Below are 7,500 nucleotides of genomic sequence, written 5' to 3'. Positions count from 1 at the left end.
GACATCCCGAGAAGACGACGGTTTCGTCTCCTCTCCCTGAACCGCGCTTGACGCTCACGAAGCGCTGCACGTCGCTGAGCGGTCCGTGGTGAAGCTGGTGGGGTTGGGGAAGTCCAGCTCGACGTTCTTCCCGCCGACGTGCTGTTGCTGCTCGCCGGTTGGCGTTGCGTCGCTCGTTACGGGCCCGCCGCACTTCCGCGCGTTGGGCCTCCAGCTCTGCTGCGTCTTCGTCCTGACGCTCGATGACGTTAACAGCCAATGCTGCCCGCTCCTCGTCCCACGCTCGCTGCAGTTGGGCCGTTATTCGCTTCGCGGCTTCGCAATACGACTCCAGCTATCGGCGTCGCGCAACAAGTGCCGCTGGAGGGTGTCCGGACAGACAGGGTCTGGACCTCCCTCGCCGAGTAGCTCCTGTCGAACTGCCGCAAAGCGTGGGCACTCGAAGAAGGCGTGCTCCGCCGTCTCTGGGACGCCGACGCACAACTGGCAGTCTGGGGACGACGTGAATCCATTGTGGCACAAGTAGTCACGGAAAAATCCGTGTCCGGACAAAACCTGTGCCAGATGGAAAGTCATATCTCCTTGTTTCCTAGACTGCCAGTCGCCGACCGATGGAATTACACGGTGCGTCCACCGCGTGTGCCGGCTAGCATCCTGTTGCAGTGCGTCGGCATCCCATTCCTCCTGCCAGCAGTCGATGGTGTTCTGCCGCTCCGTCGCCCGGATGTCCTCCCTCGTTGCAGCACGGTCTGAAGCAAGGAGTTGTTGGTGAACCCGAGCATCCTCGTTGATGAGGTGGCATATCGGTACGAGTCCAGCGAGTAGGGTGGCTGTCTCATACCTGACGGTACGGAATGCCCGTGCCACCCTGATGGCTGCTTTTCGCTGAACTCGTTGCAGCATCCGTCGGCACTCTCGCACCTGAGTTGCCTCAGCCCAGACGGGAGCAGCATACCGCAACACCGATTCTGCCACACACGCCAGCAGCCTTGACTTGGCCGTCCTGGGGCCGCTGTGATTCTGCATGAGGCGCGTTACAGCTGCCACCACACGCGACGCCTTTTCGGAGACTTTCGTGACGTGATCTCGCCATTTCAGGTGATCTTGGAGCTGCACGCCCAAGTACCTGATGCTCCTAGAAGACTGGACTTCCACGTCACCGACGCGAAATGTCACCTGCGGCGGAGTCTTCTTGCTTGAGATCAGGACGGCTTCAGTCTTGGCTGGGGCCAGCTCCAGACCGTGCTGTTGCATCCAACGATGGACCTGGTCAACGGCTTCCTCTGCTCTCGCGCGAACCTCGTCCGTGGTGGTAGCAGGTACCAACAGCGCCAGATCGTCCGCGTATCCGATGACTTCGACGTCGGGAGGTAGCGGCACATCCAGCACCCCGTCATACATGATGTTCCACAGAGTTGGGCCCAGGATGGACCCCTGTGGAACACCTGCGGTTACATGCCGTACGACGGGGCCTTCGCTCGTGTCAAAGTACAGCACACGATCCTCGAAGTAGCTTCGAAGCATCCGTTGGAGGCCGACGGGAACACCTTTTGCCTGAAGGGCACTGGCAATGGATTGCCAGTTGGCCGTGTTGAAGGCGTTCTTCACGTCCAACGCCACCACAAGCAAGAAACGGTTATCCCGGCCGTTCGTTCGCCGGAACGACATGGCGGTACGGCCGGCCTCAACAACCCGCTGGATGGCGCTCACTGTCGACCGCCCTCGACGAAATCCGAACTGCCGGTCCGACAGTCGGGGTGAAGACGGCTCTTCGAGATGTTCATTGAGGCGATTCAGGATGAGGCGCTCAAGTACCTTCCCAGTGCGTCGAGCATGCAGAGGGGTCGGTACGAGCTGCTCTCTCCCGGAGGCTTCCCCTGCTTCGGCAGCAACACCAGTCGTTGCCTCTTCCACTGCGCCGGAAACGAAGCGCGGTTCAGGCAATCCTGGTACAGGACCCGGAAGACCTCCGGGAACATGGTGATTGCCGTCTTCACCGCCGCATTCGGGATGCCATCGAGCCCTGGTGCTTTGCGGCTCGCCATCTGACTCGCGATGAGCAGCAGCTCGTCGTCCGTTACCGGTGCAATTCCCGCCGTTGTTGTTGCTCCCTCGACGCTTCCAACGTTGCTCAGCTGCGACCAGTCGCAGGGCGGATGCTCAGGGAAGAGGTCGGACACAATGCGTTCGAGGACGACCCGGTCCGCTTCTGAAGGCGTCCGACTGCCCCGGAGCTGGGACATGACGACACGGTATCCTGCCCCGAACGCATTCTCTTCTGCAATTTCGATCAGCTCCTGGAACAAGTTCCGCTTGCTAGCTCGAATTGCTCGGCTGAGCTCCGCCCTTGCTGTCCTGTGCTCTGCTGCTGCTATGCTGCGCTCCTCCAAGTCAGCCGTCTGCAGCAACCGGTCACGGGCAACCTCGCAATTGTTCCTCAGTCGAGCCAGGAGGGGAGACCACCAAAAGATGTTCCGATGCGGGTCTTGGTGCACTCGGGTAACCCGTTGCATCGTCTCGTCGCAAGCCTTGAGCATGGCTGCGATCATACCCTCCTGGCTCGTTGCGCGTTGGACAAAGTCCGCAGCGAACAGCGCCTCGAGGAATGAGGAAGGAGAAAACTGCGAGGCTTTCCATCGGCGGCCAGCGTGACGCGCACGCCTCTGGCTTGAGGAATCACCCTGCTGCGACGATGGTTGCCGCTGTCGTTGCTGCTGCTGCTGTTGTGATAACTGCTGCTGTTGTAAGGACTGCTGTTGCTGCTGCTGTTGTTGCTGCTGAGACGACTGCTGCGCTGTCTGCTGTTGGTTCTGCAGTTGTTCGGGGGATGGTGGTGTTCCTCCCACGGTGTAGAGAACATAGCGGTGGTCTGACGCGGTGTAGCTTGTGCTAACAACCCAGGTGTCAGGGCGAGCGATCGACGGGCTCGCGAATGCCACATCCACTATACTCGGGAGAGCCACCCCGTTGCCATCAAACGTGTATTCCCGACCTTGATTAATCACGATTAGGCCAGGGATAACTGGCTTGTGGCCGCCAAGCGTTCATAGCGACGTGGCTTTTTGATCCTTCGATGTCGGCTCTTCCTATCATTGTGAAGCAAAATTCACCAAGCGTAGGATTGTTCACCCTTTCAAGGGAACGTGAGCTGGGTTTAGACCGTCGTGAGACAGGTTAGTTTTACCCTACTGGTGTGTGCTTATAGTCGCTATCTTAACGGAATTCCTGTGCAGTACGAGAGGAACCACAGGTACGGACCACTGGCTCAATACTAGTCCGACCGGACTTTGGTATGACGCTACGTCCGCTGGATTATGCCTGAACGCCTCTAAGGTCGTAGCCAATCCGAGCTGATAGCGCTTCTCAAACCCATTAGGTGTTCGGAAGCTAGCGGGCCTAACAACCCTCTGAGATCCGTTGGAGTCTGCGTCTGCAGCCCGGCGTCTCATCCCGCTATACCTAGGCCGCAATGAGTGGAGTTCGCTGCACGTGTTAGTACCGTAACTGGGAACGCCGTTGGCTTGAGCTCTGCCCAACGTGGATATACCTAGTTTCGACACCTATCAACCGCCCGCAAACGACGGGACTTCAGGCTGGGAGCTGCGAGTTGTAGAGATGCGTTCGCATCGATCCTCTCAGGCGACCCATGCTTGGTGGTTTGTCCGTGTGCCCCTTCCTCGATGTGCGCAAGCTCGTCTTGGTCTGGGGACCACGTCGACACAGGGGATACTCTTGTGAGAGCATGAGTGTACTAAGTTGAGTGTAGCAAGGGAACGCGTGCCCTTCCTCGTTGGCGTAACTAACCATCTTGGTCTGGGGACCGTGGTACCGTGCTCTGGTGAAGCTTGGTGCGTGCTCCTTCCTTGTCAGACGAGTGACTTGACCTGGTCTGGAGACCGTTCCTTTATACTAGTGGACAAGAGTTGGCTACTTCCGTGTCAGACGAGTGACTTGACATAGGATGGAGAAGGACACTTAACACTAATGAGCTTGTCGGCGTGCCTCGTTCTCGACTTGATTGTCTTGATGTGAGGACCGTGCGGACCACACCAGTAAGCTTACACATGCTCGTTACAAGTTGTATAAGTTGACCCGTTTGGCCCGGTTGCCTTGCACATGATGGTGTTGACCATGTTCGGTTAACAGGTCGTGTGTCGAGGTGGTCGGCCTTGGTAGTAGGATGTCTTGTGCATGTGACGTGTTGACCTGGTTTGGTCGGTGTGTCGTCGTGTACGAGATGACCTACTTACCCGTCAGTTTTCCAAGTTGTATCATGTGTTGACTTAGTTGACGTGTCATGTGCTTGGATGATTAGCGTACGGGTCATGTATGGTGCGCTTGCTTCAGTTGAAGGGATGTACTAGTACAGTTGTATTAATTGTTTATTTCACGATCTGGTCTTTTGGCTGGATCGTGAAAAAACGCTAAGTCCCAAATCCTGAACTCGAGAAGAAAGCGCCAATGACAACGTTTTTGACTGGAGCTCCCTAGCATTCGGCTTTTTCTACTTTGAAGGGATGTACTGTTGTATGAATTGTTTATTCACGAACTGGTCGTTTGATTGGATCGTGAAAAAATCGCTCAGTCCCAAATCCTGAACTCGACAGGAAAGCGCTGATTGCAAACATTTTGACTGGAAGTCCCTTGAAAATGGCGTTTTCGTTATTGGCATTATGTGGCACGTTTATTGTGGCTAGAACATTAATTATTCACCAAATGGCACCAAAGCTTGGCAAAAGTCGCGAAACACTCCTATCTCGACGCACCAGCAATCGCAACTTGATGCAAAATAAATTGCACGAGCTAATGATACTTGTACCATGCACAGTACACCGTACCAAAATATACCCCTGAAAGTGTGCAATTTGGTGCTACCCTAGGGAATATGTATGGGGAAGCCTAGCTACGTGTGTCGCACGTTCCAAGTTGCATGGACGTCGAACAGAGGCATGCAAAAGCACCTATCTAGGGAATTACTCTACGTTCTAGTAGCAAGTGCGATTTTCCGGTCCAGCACGGCAGTACGCCTGCACGCATACACTCCATGTACCAGAAATGTACCAACCTAGGCGTTGCTCAGTAGCTTTTAGCGGCACATAGAAAAAGTATTCGAGTTCAGATTTTGTGACTTAGCGTATTTTTAAAACTAATAACGAAAATTAAATTTTAAATCGGTAAACGGCTAGGAGTTGCTCAGTAGCTTTTGGCGGCACATAGAAAAGTATTCGAGTTCAGATTTTTGGGACTTAGCGTATTTTTAAAACTAATAACGAAAATTAAATTATAAATCGGTAAACGGCTAGAGTTGCTCAGTAGCTTTTTGCGCAACGTGGCAAAAGTATTCGAGTTCAGATTTCTTGGACGTAGCGTATTTTTCAATCATAATAAACCGAATCAAACATAACAATGATGAAACTTACACCATGTCCCAAGGTTGTGCACAAAACGTAACGATAAAGTGCTGGCGAAGTTAGAGGTGCACCAAAATTGTGTACCGATCAGGGAAAGTACTCTACGTTCCTATGATTTGGGTGAAAAGTGTTGATTAACTGCTGGTAAGAATAGACAGTTGCTTATCATACACATCGCAAACGAACACCCTTAGTGAGCATTAGCAAAAGTCAATGGCACAAAGCAATTGCAATACAAACTGATCAAGTACATTAAAGAACGCTAAGTACCAGGACTTCTTTCCAAGAATGGTGTCCGCGACGGGAGGGCAAGCGTCCTTCCCAGGTTTTCCTAGTAAACCTTGTATGGTAAACATACCCAAGCGTGTCTGTAAGCACGCAACGAAAGTCACGAACGGGCACATACCTAGGAATGTACTCTACGTACTTGGACTTTTGTCCAAGAATGGTGTCCGCGACGGTCGGGCACTGCGACGCAATAACCAAATCCTAGGATTGTAACTTTAGTGTGCACAAACATAAACATTAACGCGTTCGCTCGGGCTGCGCCGTCCGTGTTGAACACAAATGTGGGTGATTATATGCGTGGAGGGACAAAACATACGAGGAGGAGACAGTTTTCTGCACGATGTGCACAGAGCTCATTTCGTCGTCCCGGGCGAATGGAAAACACAAACATCGCGAGTATCGTTCTAGGTTTCTGTCTATAAAAGGCAGGCCAAAAGGTGACCGGTTGAGATAAGCATTTTAAGCATACAAACACTTTATTGGAACTTTTGATACAAAACAAGGTACGTACATGTAGGTTGTACCAACATGGACATCTATGAACGCGTACGCTCGGGCTGCGCCCTCCGTCTTGTACTTTCCTGATCGGTACACAGTTTTGGTGCACTGCTATTCCGACCGGCAACTTGTACCAACATATACATCCATGAACGCGTAAGTAGTGTACTTTCCTGATCGGTACACACTGTTGGTGCACGGCATAAGAAAAGAGCTAAAATGGTCAAACTCAATCCATTTCAACAATAGATAGTCGATAGTAGCTGTGCCGATGAAGTAGGGCACGATGCAAGTTAATGTTGTTTAATGAATAACATGTCCGCCATACATTTCAGTACAAAATTGCTCGGTCAGACCTACAAAGTGCTATATCTCGAATACGAGGCGTCGGACTGGGGGTTGTAGAACAATTTTAAGTTCGTCTAATGATTCTACATCCGATTCTGGATAGCGGTTTTTGACCACTTTTCAATATTTTGTGACACCCCGAACCTAGGGGCAGCTCCTAGCTTTTTTCAAAAATGTGCACCGAACGGGCCGGAGAGCTCGTGTGGCTCAAAACATGTTTTTCGCTAAAACACCTCAAAACGTGTAAGGAACGCACCCTAGATGATGAAAAGTGCAATCAGAATGTCAATCGACAACTTTGTTGGGGGTACCATTTTTACTCTACGGGCCAGTAGCTTAGGCGCGCCAACAGCGCTTTCCTTTCGGGTTCCCATTTTTGCCCTCCTGGGATTATGATCATTTGTTCATTGCCTACTATAGGAGGGTACCTTGCTACGAGGTCAAACATGAAGATTGCACCAAATCGTAGTTTTTACCTCTATTTAGTCGTAGGAGCATGGTTTGCAGTGGCAGTGGGTCATTAAGCCCCGTTTGGGTCATACGTCCCTCCGCGATAAAAATCGTCGTATGCCTATAGTCCGAACTAATGAAGCAAAAGTGGTGTCTGGTGGGCTCTGCCGATGATTTTAACCTATGATTTTGAGCTTCCACCCTATCAAAACGTTCCCTGGAGCAGTACATCACGGGTCTACGGACCCAAAGACTTCGTCGTGATGGTTTCTAGTAAAAAGTTGTAACAGCTAAGGGTTTTGAATACGCGTATATTAACCATTGCTTGAAACTAAGCTTCGTTGTCTTTAAACTCTGCAAGACCAATCGAACTTCTTAGGGAAACCCGAAGGATTCACGCTAAGCTCGATGAGCTATAATGGGTAGTGGTGCATGATCTGGTGTTCCTTGGATCTAATCCAATGAATAAATTTATGAGGGTATATATGGTGCAGGGCACAAAGCG

The 7,500-nt window shown here is 51.9% G+C and overlaps 1 pseudogene; it reads left to right on the top strand.

The window, feature by feature from the left end:
* The window catches only part of LOC120907708, a 7,523-nt pseudogene extending 3,860 nt beyond the window's left edge, over positions 1–3,663 (top strand).
* The last annotated feature ends 3,837 nt before the right edge of the window (positions 3,664–7,500 follow it).

Source organism: Anopheles arabiensis (genome assembly GCF_016920715.1).
Source record: "Anopheles arabiensis isolate DONGOLA chromosome X unlocalized genomic scaffold, AaraD3 X_pericentromeric_contig0018, whole genome shotgun sequence".
NCBI classification, from domain to species: domain Eukaryota; kingdom Metazoa; phylum Arthropoda; class Insecta; order Diptera; family Culicidae; genus Anopheles; species Anopheles arabiensis.
This window is presented reverse-complemented; position numbering and strand designations above follow the sequence as displayed.